The following is a 13,288-nucleotide window of genomic DNA, read 5'->3' as shown; positions in this document are numbered from 1 at the left end:
TTTACAGATGATAAAACTAAAGAAAGATACAAGGTCCTGAGAGCCCAGACCATTCCATATTCACTTCCATATTGATGATGGATGTGCTGGATGAGGGCTCCTGCTCAGCCCCAGTACTTCTGGGCCCCAGTTGTCCCCCACAGCATGCCAGGCTGGTTCCCCTGAGCTGGAGAGCCCCAAGGAGTCCTAAACATTTTACCCACCTCACTTGAGCAAACTCTACCCAGAGCCCTGGACTTTGGATTAAGGGCAGAAGAACACCCTTAAAAACAGCCCCTGCCCTTCACCTGGAAGGGCCAGGGGTTCCCCGGGAAATGGTCATGCCTTTGACCCAAGCCATGTCCCCAAGTCAACACGCTTCCACAGTTCTCATTTACTGAAGAGGGAGCATGTGAACAGGTCATCCCTGACCACAGAATATTCTGATCTGACTACCAGATTGGAGTGGTAGGAAGAAGGCCTAGGTCCCTGGGCTTGTTCCGGACCCAGTGTCGGGGTCTGAGTGGTCCTGTCCTTCCAACTGCACAGGTTTAACTAGGGAGAGAGACCGAGGCTGCTGCTGGGGCAGGGAGCCTGGCCTGGGCTGTGCTGTGCTCTGTCCTCACCCTTGTCGTAAAAACTCTCATTCTTCCCTCATTCCAGGCCACAAGAAGTTCCAAGGAGAATTTTGGCTTCCAGAAGGTACTGTGCCAACTCTTCTCCAAAGGCAAAGGACATGCTCAAGAATCAAGGGTTTATTCATTATTGAATGTCTACTGTGTACCCCCGAATTGACAGATCTCACAACCACTCTGGCAGGCAAATGCTGTTACCCTCTTTCTGGTAGATAGGAAAGGTAAGACTCAGAGATGTTAAGTGACTTGCCTAAGGTCACACGGCTAGTAAGTGGCAAAGCCCCACCCAGGAATCTCTGACAAATACTCAGTGCACATCCCTGCCTGGAAAGCCTCTAGTCCAGCCTCCCCCACAAAACAAAAATCCCCTCAGCATCTTACCTACCAGGCCATCCAGCCTCATTTACAGGACCCTTGCCCTCTGAGGCAGCCCCTTGATTCACTGAAAAGCATCTCTAATGACCATATGGAGACATCGGCCATATTCTTTCTATTGAATTCTTCCTATTCAAGAACAGCTCCCCACATGGACAGGTACCTCCCAATCTTCTCCAGGCTAAACATCCTATTCTTTCATCCACACCTCCATAAACAGTGCATCTAGACCTCTCATCAGCCCTTCTCTGGAAGAGCTTTGGGTTACTTCTTCCCCAGGAGCTTGATCTGCCTTGGGTGGTCCAGCCGCACAGAGGTGATGACCCTCCCCTCCCTTGCTCTGGATGCTCCTATTAATGCAACTTAACAGCACATCTAACACATGGGCGCCACCTCACGCTGAGCTTGCAGCCCACCAAAACTCTCCTGGAGCTTGTCGTGTGAACCACTGTGGCAGACACTATTGTCGCTGTTTAATCCCCCAGTCATGTCCAACTCTTTTGAAACCCCATGGACTGTAAGCCCCGCCAGGCTCCTCTGTCCATGGGGTTTAAGCCCCTGCCAGGCTCCTCTGTCCATGAGATTCTCCAGGCAAGAATACTGGAGTGGGTTACCATTTCTTTCTCCAGGGGAATCTTCCTGACCCAGGGATCAAATCCACTTTTCCTGCATTGCTGGCGGATTCTTTACCGCTGAGCCACTGGGGAAGCCCAGTGGCAGACAGCACTTATTACCTAATCGAGCCATCCCTGCGCCCTTCTGCCTCTAAGGCAGAGGGAAACATTCTTTGGGTGCTCACCCTTCCCCAACCCCAGTTCCAGGAAACAAGCCAGTCTCAGTGACCTCAAGCATCTTTCCAAAGATTGGGTTAGTATGTGTGTGTTCCATTCTGATTAATGGGTTCTTCAGAGGAGTCTGCTGGGGGCTACTGGGAGAGGCTTTCCTAAAAGAAATCCCAGAAGAGGAACTGCTGCTCTACTTTGACCGGATCCTGCCAGGTCTGCGTGTGATGCCTGGAGTCCTGGCAGCCGTGAGAGAAGACCTTGTGGGCACAGAGAGGCTGGCAGAAGGAGCAGACACAGAACTCATCCGTCACTGTGACAGTGAGCAGCCCCTGGAACCCCTGACCTCAGGCCATCTTGTCACAGGAGACAGAAAGTGTAAGTCCCAGATGGATTTCCATTCCTGGCAGCTGAAAGCCCCACAGCCTGCAGGGTTATTGCACTGTCTGAACCTGGTGGACTTGTTTTTCCTGCCTTCATAGCCTTTAGCAACGGTAGCCTGCTTCTCCCACTCCTGCCTCTTAAATAACAGCTGGGGCCAATCGCAGAGCTTTGTGGTCACTCTTGGGTTTAAGGAAGTCCCAGTCTAGTCTAGTTTAAAACTTTAATCTCAAATCCATTCTAATGCTTGTATTTCTCCCTGTTCCCAGAATAGACCATCCTTCAATTGAAAGGACTTAGAAAGGGATGGAGGCATGCTCCTTTTCCCCACCCCCTCCTTCTATTTCTGGCCCTTCCACAGCCTCTGGCTGGAATGAAGACTTAGAAAGACAAGGGAAGCCCAGCGTGTAGCCTGGCTCCCAGTGCTGGCTCTTGAGGGACCCTATGGGGGCTTCCAGAACCCACACAGGAGCCTCTTCAGTGCCCCCTCCCACAGAAGGCCAACCCAGTGTGTCCTCAGGCTCCAGCCTGCGGGGGTCCCCCTGCACAGAAAGGCCAGCCTCCTCTGGCCCTGCAGCCTGCCTTCTTGGGGGAATCTGTAAAAATCCAAAGGTGGCCCAACCATCTTCCAGTGTCCCCTTGGCTCACTGAACACCCACCATGCCAGACAGAGGGAGTGCGAATGGCCCCCAGGAACTCCTGCCACCTGTCCCCAGTGTTTATCAGACTTGTTCAAATAAGCGGAAGATGAAAAGAGCAAGTTCCTGGCTAAGTAGACATTTAACCTGGGAAGAAGATGCCATCTCTCCTTCTGGTATTTTCTTCGGCTCCAACCTGGCCAGGCTGGGGAAGATGGAACCACAGCATTCTCCCCCAGGCTGACAACTCATAACTAAAGTGAGCCTCCCTCCTGACTCTGATCTCCTGCTAACTTATCCAGGCTGGGGAGGACTGAGAACATCTCTTTGTCCTTGATCGTGCATATTCCAGATAGCAAATGCCAGGGTAAGAGAAACAGTTAATGCCTGCTATGTCCCTTTCAAGCCAGGTCTCTCCTGCACTGTAGCGAAGCAGTTGCTTTGCTTAATGTTGGTGTAAGATCTCGCTGACTTAGCACTACTAGAATCTCATCTGGTTGGTGTCAGGCTTTTGATGATGTTCTGGATGTTGAAGCCTGGTTCCACTATTAAATCTACTCCCGCTCTCTCCCAGCTCCATATCGCCCAGATTCAATAATCCAGCTTCCTGTGCTATTATTCAAGACTTTGATGAAAATATCAGAAGAGAACAAAACCAAATCGATGACCCTTCATTGGGGGTGACATTTATTCCAGCATGTTCTTCATGAACTGTTACTGACTCCGGCTACTTACCACTTCCTTTTATCTGTGCCCTAAAATTGTCTGTTTGATCATTGCTCACAAGTGATTGGGCTCTCTAGTCCATAGCTGTCTAGTCTCCTGGGATGTCAGTGACCTGAGCTGAGGATTTGGACTTGCTGAAAATAGCAGGTGCCTCTTTGCTAGCTCAGCCTTCACCCCCTTCCCCCACTACTTCATCTGGGCATGTTCATTTAGCTCAGCTCTGCCCAGCCACATCTCAGCCCCAGCTCCGGGCCTGAGCACCACTCATCTCATCCACTTCTCACTTCTTGGCTCAAATCAGCTCCTCTCTCAGGCAACTGGTCTACCCTTGAGGGGAGAGGCAGGGGGCAATCACTGGAGTACTTAGATGACCTAGGAGCTGGAATCTGCTACAGGAAGCCACTGATATCCAGGTCCCTTAGGTCAGCTGGGGCTGGGGCAGGTGGAACACAGAATATTTATTAAGCAAATGCCAGGAGCTGGCCTAAATGTGTTACCGGATCCTTATCACATCCCTCATCACATCAATTGTCTCCATCTCCTAGGTGAGGAGAGGAGGTGAGGGAGGTCACATCATTTGCCTAAAGTCACCTAGCCAACCAGCAAGTGGCAGAACTGGGTTCTGACCCTGTGTTAGGGCTCCCACCTTCCACACCAGCTACCACACCCTCTGGGTAGCTGTGCCTACTCTGTTTTCTCACCTTCCCAGCTCCCCTCCCAGGCAGTTAGGCACCCGTGGCTGCTCCAGAAATCTCTGGAAGACAGGGCCTGAGCACCGCCCTTCCAGAGCCCCCAGGAGGGAGCAGCAGGTTGAGGGCTGGGTGAGGGGTGACATCAGGCTGCAGGGACGTGAGCGAGCTCAGTGTTCCCAAAACCCAAATGATTGGGGATTAATCCTCCAGATCTGGCGCCGCAGATGCGTCCTGAGTCTGTGGCTGCCCCACCCCCTCCAGCCCACTGCGGTGAACAGATGGACAGACCCCTCCCTGGGTCTAAGTAGGGCACTGCAGAGGCTGCTGGGAGGCCGGGAGAGAGAGCAGGGGCAGACCCAGCTGCACCTCCTCTGCCCGAGCCCCCCACCTTCCAAGGCAGGAAAACCCAGCTCTCTGAGGGCCAGCTCTCTGCTGCCAGTGGTGGAGGATGCTCCACATGAGGCATAGACTCCAGTCCCAGTTGGAGAACAGGGATGAGCACTGCAGGGAATGTGTGCACAAGTCAGGTGGGCCTTTGCAAGCTCCTTAGCCTGAGACCACAGGAACTGATGAGGAATGGGAGTTTCCTCTTCAGAGCTCTAGAACAAGGCGAGGGCTGCGAGGTGCCCAGAGTTTCCATCACTGTGAGCACAACAGAGTGGGACAGGCCCTGGGGGACCAGGACAGTACATACACAGAAACACAGCAGCTGTGGGAGCCAGAGGCACCCTAAGATCCACTAGTCCTCATTATGTTCCAGAAGGGAACACTGAGGCTCAGCCGGGAGGGGGGACCTGCATGCAGGGAGTGGGTGACAGAGCCAGGGGGCTGCCAGCTCCCTGAGTAGTGCTGCCTCCATATCAACACAAGCTGCTGAGCTTTATTTCTTATAGCAAAACACGGGAACAAGCCAAAGGTTCATCAGCAGGTGAATGGATAAACCAACCGGGTATTTCCCTGCCAAGAACTAGTGACCACTCAGCAACATGAAGGGATGAGCCCATGTTACCTGCAACATGGATGCATCACAATCATGCTGAGTGACAAAAGTCAGGCAGAAAGGACATACTGTAGAATTCCATCCATATAAAGCTCTGGCAAGTGTAAGCTGATCGACGGTCAGCAGATTGACGGTTTACAGTGCCAGGAGGGGCACTAAAAGGGAGCCCAGGAAAGATCCAGGGTGATGGATATTCACTGTCTTGATTGTTTTGTGCCGATGGTTTTCCAGGTACATGCACCTTCCAGGGAGAGGAAAGGGCAGACGCAGGGATAGCTGGCCAGGGAGGGGATGGACACAGAGCAGAGCTGGCCCTGAATGAGCCTGGAAGGAAGGCTGGAATGTAGCCAATGCCAAAAGCACTGCAGGGGCGGGAGCTTGAATGAAGGCTCAGACAAGGCAACCCTCTCAGAAAATTCCAGAACACTGGAAAGAGCTCAGAGCTGCCTTAGGAAGGGGAGGGTATGGGGTTGAGGAAGGGAACTCTGGGTCTGTCTCCTTCATGGTTAGATCTCTGGAGCCTCACAAGTACCTACAGTTAGCAGGCAGTTTAGCAGATCAAAAGACAGTTGTGGACTTGTGACCGGGAGGAGAAAAGAGAAAAAAGAGGAGGGGAGTGAAAGAGAGACCCTGGACAAGTCCACCAAGCTGCAGTGTGTGGCTGTATTATCCCACAGGCAGCAGGGAGCCAGGGGGAGTTTCAGAGCAAAGGAACAATGCATATAATTTAGAGTTTCCAAGAATATACCTGGAAGCAAAGTGCAGGGACCTTCCCCCACTCCACCCTAATGGATACACCTGCTCTCAGAAGGACTGCTCCATCTCTGTACCAGCCTGATGGGGGTGGTTGGGGCACACAGCAGGCCCTTCTCCAAGAGCTGGAAGGGCCCCAAATCCCCAGCTGCTCTTCCAGACCTGAGAACAAGCTCCACCCCTTGCCTGCCAGGGAGGCCAAGGAGGGCCTGTGGCATAGCCAGAAAGGGAAAAGATTTTCAAAACCCTGTGCTGGGATCTCCCTGGATCTCCTTGTCACATGTGCTGCTAACCCACAGCTCAGCTCTTCTAGCAGCGGCAGCAGCCCCAGAAGCCCAGCCTCCAGGGCAGGAAGGAGGAACACAGGTCTGCGGGGGTGTGCTGAGGCCAGGAGGGGCAGGTACCACATGTCCACTAAGCTCCTCTACCAGCCAACAGCTAAGGAAACTCAGAAGACCCAAGTGGGTCCCCCAGGACACCACCTCCCCCAGGACCAGCTCTGTGCAAATTGAATGGGCTCCCAGGATGTTGAGCCAGCTGTCTGCCTGAGACCAGACTGCTGTCATCCTGTTTTCAATTCAGGCATCAAAACTGAACAGCAGCTGCCTGGGGTGTTAAGATGAACCTTGTAATCTACCATACCCAGAGCAGCACTTTACAGTTGATCCCTTTGTCTCCTCTCTGAACCCGTGAAGCAGTCAAACCCTACAAATAAGGGTTGCATGCTTCAGCTCAGCCTGTGGACTCATCTAAAGTCCCACAGCTAAAACGCTTAAGAGGAGGGAGCTTTAGCTTCCAAGCCAACCTCAAGAAAGGCCCAGAAAACATGAGGACAGGATGGATCTTCACAAGGAAATTTAGAGATAGCTCAGGGTAGGACCAAGCTGTCTCTGCCGTTACTGAAAGGCCCCAAAGGGACCACTTTATCCTGTCCCTCTTTTGTAAATGAGACTCAGTGCTAAAATAATGCGTCCATAGTCATACAAGGAAAGTGGCAGAGCCAGGATTGGACTGAAAGGCCTCTCTGGATTTAACACTTGTGGAGAGCACGTCTCTCTTCCTTCCTGTTGATTCACAGGGAAAAATCTGACCCTGATATGTGGACAATGTCCCATGTCACCAAGGACGCACCGGGAGCTGCCAGGGAGTCAGTGTGAGCCCAGATCCCGTCTTCAGCAGGGCCGTGAAGCCTCAAGTGGGGCTCGCCTTTCCCTGCCTCAGTCTGCACAGGACAGAACTCATCGTTGCGCAGGATTTAAAGAGTTAGAAGGAACCCCCCAAAGGCATCTCAATCTGCCTCATATCACCCAACAAAAACCTGAAACCTGAGAAGGACCGAGGAGGAAGTCACGCTCTGAACTGGGAGAGTAAGAATCAGGGAGATGCCTGGATAGGCTGGCCGCGGGGTCCCTGGCAGGGGGGAGGGTATGTATGGGCAGAGTTATGTGGGGCACAGGCTCACCCTCTCCCCTGTTCCCACAGCACAGGCAGACACCCTGAAGCCTGTCCCCCAGGGCCCCGGGGCCAAGTTAAATTTCTCTACCACAGGGAACATAACAGCCACCAATGCTGAACACCTACCAGATGCCGGAGCCACATGAGCCAGGAATTACTCTCCCCTTTTTACTGATGAGCCAAGACTCAGGGAGGTTGAACGACCTGCCCAGGTCACACGAGCGGGAAGGAGCAGAGCCAGGCCTGAAAATGCAACGTCCTTCCCACCAGCAGCTCACTGCCCTCAGTCTGGGCCCCGCTACTGCTCTTTCCCCCACGGGGGGAATTGCCCCAGCTTATCAGCTCAGCCAACAGCCCTGAGATGGGGTCTCTGTGGTCCTTCTGCTGCCCTTCTGCAGCCCCTGCTTCTGGGATCATTCAGTGCTAACCCAAGACCCCTTACGCAGGAGTCCTTCCATCAGATAGTACAGAGTCAGCCCTGCTAGCCAAGACCAGCTCACCAGACCTTGGGTAATCTCCAGGTAATTGACTTGGGAATCTGCATTTTTTCCCTTTTACAGGAACCTGCTGGAACCACTGCTTTGGAGAAAGAAAGTGAAGAAGAATGGGATCTATGCTTTCAGTAAAGGTCTCCCACAGGTCTGTTTATGCTAGAGAAAGGAAAACTTATTTCCACTTGACTCTCAGGCCTGAAGCAAGGTGGTTTTGATTCCCCTTGGAATGGAAAAGGAGCCCCTTCCCAGAAGGCACAACCTCCTGTGGTGAAAAACGTCCACATTGTGCCTGGGCTGAAGGGGGTGGTCGGGAAGGACGCCCCTTCCTCCAGGCACCTCCACAGCTGAGGGAGCCACTCAGCAGCAAAGAGAGCTCCAAGGTGCCGATGCCCTGCCCACATGGTCACGTCTCACTCAGGAGGAGACAGACGTCCTCCCCTGACAAGCTTGCCCTGCCTGCACCCTCCTGGCTAAAACCCATCTCCACTGTGGAGAAAAGGCCATTTGCCTGGAGTCGCTAAAAATTACATGTTAACAGCCCTACTGATTTCCAGCAGTTTTAAATGCTAGCTTTGGCCAAAAACTTCTTTAAAAGGCCAGGCTCCCTTCTGATTCCATAGCGTTTACATTTTATAACATTTAAACAGAACCGCTTTCAAGCAAAGATAGGCAGTACTTTCCTTGAATGTCCCCATAAAAAGTAAAATCTGAGAAACGTCTACACTAGTGGTTAGGGAATGCCTGGTGAGCCCTGCGATGATTAGCTCCATCTGCACAACAGTTCAGAAAACTGCTGTCTCAATTGGGGAATTTCCTTCTTGGAGAAGACCTTCTGCCTCCCATCTGGGCTCAGTCCTGGATATCAGTTCCCAGGAAAAGGAGTTCTCTGTGGAGGCAGCTGAGTCTCCACTCTTTACATGCATACCAGCTACATTTACTGAGCTCTTCTCTGTCAGGGGTAGACACTACTAAGGGAACTACATATAATAGTTTATTTGTCATCAGTGCTCTGGAAGGGCTTACATGGGAAAATAATCTAAAAAAGAGTGAGTATATGTATATGTGGAGCCTCCCCGGTAGCTCAGCAGTAAAGAATCCGCCTGCAATGCAGGAGATGCAGCAGACACAGGAGACATGGGTTCGATCCCTGAGTCAGGAAGATCCCCTGGAGGAGGGCATGGCAACCCACTCCAGTATTCCTGCCTGGAGAAATCTCATGGACAGAGGGACCTGGTGGGCTACAGTCTATGGGGGTCACAAAGAGTTAGACCGGAGAAGGCAATGGCACCCCACTCCAGTACTCTTGCCTGGAAACTCCCATGGATGGAGAAGCCTGCGGGCTACAATCCATGGGGGTCACAAAGAGTCAGACACGACTGAAGTGATTGAGCACACACGAGCACATATGTATAACTGATTTACTTTTTCTGAACACCTGAAACTATCACAACATTGTAAATCGACTGTACTCCAAAAAAAAAATTTTTTTTAAGTTTATTTGCCAGATCAAGCCTATAGGGTATAATATGACTATTATGTCTTTTTTGCAAATGGGAAACAGAGGCTCAGAGAAGTCAACAGACATGCCCATCATTGATTCCATAGGTCATATCCTTCAAGGCTCTGTGCCCAGGCCAATGAATCGCTAAAGTGACAGGGAGTCAGAAACCTTGAGTGCCAAACCTGGGGTCCTGGCAACCTCTAAAGTAGGTCACCCTGCCACCCCCACTTAACTGCATCCTCTACCCTTCGCACCAAGAGAAGCTGAGCCCTCAGCTTCTTTTTGTTATTCCACGTCTCTCTGAATCACTCACCTTACGATGCCCAAGATACTCCTGGGGGCTGCTTTTTGATGTTAAGCTTTCTCAGGTGACTCACAGACCTTTTTCAAAGCTGGGTGGGCCCCAGCCATAGCGTCTCTCCTTTAGCTGCAGGTGCAGCACGCCATCTAGTGGCTGTGTGGTGAACCTCGTATTGGGCAACCGGCAGGATCTGGGAGGCCCTTAGGTTGTCAGGTGATCCAGCTGAAGTTCAGAGAGGTGAAGTGACCAGCCTACAGGCACACAGCAAGTTAGTATTCAGTCTCCAGGATCATAACCCAGTTTATGGTAGCAAGACTGTGGACTTCACACACAGTTTCAGGGAAGCTATGTGTCTGGAAGCAGATCTCAATTCTAGTAGCTGTAAAACCAAACTGTCCTGTTCACAGTGCACCATTGTCCTGGTACTGAATCCTTTATTCTGTTTATTACCTATATTTGAATAGATAAAGATACATATGATGTAAAATCCAAAAGGTAGCAATAGGGTATGTGGTGAAAAGTGAGTCTTTTAGCCCTCCACCATCCAAGTCCTGGGTTATCAATTTCTACATGTCTGTCCAGAGCAAACTTCGTAATTTACAATTTTTTTCTTAAACAAATGGTAGCATTTCCTACACAGGGCACTTAGTAAGGTAACTTTGAAGTCACTGAACATCAGCAAATAAAGAGTCTTTTTGTCCATTTATAAAGTCACACTGCTTGTCCCTTTGTAAAGCCCTACTTTGTAAAATCACCCTTTGTAAAGCCATACATGGATACAGGATCCATGTAGCCTGTTGGGGGTACATGGAGGTGCCACTTAACTACTTTACTGTTGATGGACATTTACGTGGTTTCCAATCCTCTGCTGCTTTAACAAACACATATGGAAAACCCTTTAGAATAAATCCCTGGAAGTGGAATTGCTGGAATTATCAGTTGTGATTCATTTTGGTCTCATATACCAGCAAACTCAATATAATGAGAGCTTAAATACTTAAGGCCAAAGAAGATGTTACAGAAGAAAGGCAAAAAGGAAAGATTTGAAAATGACCTTATGAGATCCTGAAACTGGAGGCAGCAGGTGCCACCTAATCTAATCATCTCTGGTCGCCATAGAAACCAAAGTCAGTCCGGAAGAGCTTGCGAACAACAGCTACCCCATCTGCACCAGTTCACAGCATCTACATTCCCTTCGTTTGAGGTCCTGGCAGGCCTGGTTCCATTGTCTCCTGGCTCTCCCCTAGGAGAGAGCTAAGACTTGATCCTGGCTCCACTCTTCCCAGACCTCTCTCTCCTCCTTCCAGCCACAGTCTCAGATGGCTGCCCTGCAACGCCCACCTTGTTGGAAGAGATGGGCAACTGGATACACAGTCCAGCATCTAAGACAAAACAGAGCTGGACACTAGTTAAACAGAAACAGAATTTTATTCAGGATGATTCCCATAGAGGGAAGGAGACCTCAGTATAGAACAAGGCTCAATTCCAAACACAACATGGGAAATTTATAGCTTAGTCAGGATCTATAGGGTTGGGGCTGGGGAAGGGGTCAATGGATGGAAAATTGCCAAGAGGAAATATCAGGAGTGAGGGGAATTTTGGCTGAACCAACTTAACTGGATTCTTGCTGAAGACAGGCCAGGGTAATCAGACATCCCCTGGGGGGTAGGTTGATCAGATAACAAAGATGGTCCCCTTGGATATGGAGGGTGGGGGAGGTGCCAATTAAACTGACTTAGCAGGGCTCTAGATAAAACTGGATTTTATAAGAAAGTGCACAGATGGTCCTAGAAGAAGGTTAAGGAGCCTGACTCAGGTCTGGTCGCCTGCCCATCAGGAGGGCACCTTCTAGCCGGGGAACAGTCTGCACAGGAGGAAAATGCTCCAAGGACGTACAGCAAAAACTTGTTCAAGTCAAAACAGGTCTGACCTGGCCTGTCTGCCCACGTGTTGCTATACTTCCTTAATCCAAAATGTGATTAAATTGATTGGGGAAATGGTCAATCTTTCAGACAAGCCACAGGCAGGCGTTCACAAGCTTTGAATACAAATGCAGGAGTTTGCAGTGATGTGTTTCACTTTACTCTGGAAATTAGAGGCTCTTTGAAGGTAGCATGCAAATTTGTTCAAAATGTCCTAGACTTTGAGAGAAAAGGCCCAAAGCCTGGATCACACTTATGCAAATCAGGAGAAGTGCTTCCTAATGTGCAGCCTGAGATCTGCCTTGGCACCACTGGGCTAGACCAGCCCTGACCTCACAGGAGGTACACTAACTCTCCCCACACCTCCCCCTGCACTTCTGCATCTGCCTGCCTTCTCTCTCTCTCTCTCTGTCTCTCTCTCTCTCTCTCTCTCTCTCTCTCTCTCTCTCTCTCTCGGTACAACAAGCTGAGGACGGTGTTCCCATTTTACAGATAGCAAAGAAGGGCTCTGTATGATTAAGTGACTGAACCCGGTCACTTTGCTCTAAGTGGCTGACCTAGCCTCTCTCTCTTCCCCAACCTAAGACAACTTGCACAGATGTCATTGCACTCCTGAAGATTCTACATTCTTAGGCATACATGAAAAAATTCCTATCTCCACCCACCACCGCATCTATACAGGAGAATTCTGGGGCTCTGGCACCCCTATGCGTGAATGCTATGCATGCTAAGTCACTTCAGTCATGTCTGACTCTTTGCAACCCCATGGACTGCAGCCCACCAGGCTCTTCTGTCCATAGGATTATCCAGGGAAGAATACTGGAGTGGGTTGCCATGTCCTCCTCCAGGGGATTTTCCCAACCCAGGGACTGAACCCAAGTCTTTTAGGTCTCCTGCATTGACAGAAGGGTTCTTTACCACTAGCACCACCTTGGAAGCCCTAATGCTCAGTAAATTTCCTCCCTTTGCTGAAATTTGCTACATTTGCCCCCTTGCAGGTAACTCTAGGTGATCTTTGGGCAACCTAAAGATCACCTAAAAGCAAACTAAATTTAATCAAGACAATAAAAACTGAACAAGTAGAAGACAACTGCTCCTCTGATGGGCAAGATCACCACCCAAAGAAGGTTGACCCACCTTTGACTTTGTAAAGGTTCAGAATGGAAGAGAGGAGGCCCCGGAGGGCCCCTAATCTCCCTGGCCCACCTCACCTTACCCATCCATCGCCACTGTCCCCAGCCACCATAGTCCTCACTGGCTTCCCTAAGCAGCATCCTCAAGGACACCAGATCTCCCCAGAAATTTAGGAGGGCAGAGATCCAGGCCAAGTACCCAGTATTAATAACATCTGTGGCTCGTTTGAGAACATGTTACTAAACCCAGGAAATCAGGACTTACAAAATCATGAGGCAAATTTGCATCCAAAAGGTTACTGCCATAATCTTGGCTTTCTCTGCCCACTGAAGTCGAACAAAAAGTACGGAGGCAGAGTTTGGAGGAAACAGAAAGATGGCTTTAGTCCTCAGCCAGCCGAGGGGGAACACAGCAGACCAGTACCTCAGGAACTGTGTCCCACCTCCTAGGGGAATGGAGAGACTTTGTACAGCCTGGGTCTTGTGGTTTTAGGGTAAATGATGAGGCTTGAAGTTGTGAA

At 50.5% G+C, this 13,288-nt stretch overlaps 1 long non-coding RNA gene across 1 annotated transcript; it reads left to right on the top strand.

Annotated features, from left to right (window-relative positions):
* Nucleotides 1-1,589: 1,589 nt before the first annotated feature.
* On the top strand, nucleotides 1,590-10,426 carry LOC139185666 (uncharacterized). Its single transcript, XR_011569158.1, has 2 exons — nucleotides 1,590-2,149; nucleotides 7,977-10,426. It is a non-coding gene; the product is annotated as an uncharacterized lncRNA (long non-coding RNA).
* The last annotated feature ends 2,862 nt before the right edge of the window (nucleotides 10,427-13,288 follow it).

The sequence above is a fragment of the Bos indicus genome, chromosome 11, assembly GCF_029378745.1.
Source record: "Bos indicus isolate NIAB-ARS_2022 breed Sahiwal x Tharparkar chromosome 11, NIAB-ARS_B.indTharparkar_mat_pri_1.0, whole genome shotgun sequence".
Classification (NCBI taxonomy): domain Eukaryota; kingdom Metazoa; phylum Chordata; class Mammalia; order Artiodactyla; family Bovidae; genus Bos; species Bos indicus.
The sequence above is the reverse complement of the archived record's forward strand: the minus strand, read 5'-3'. Positions and strand labels throughout refer to the sequence as shown.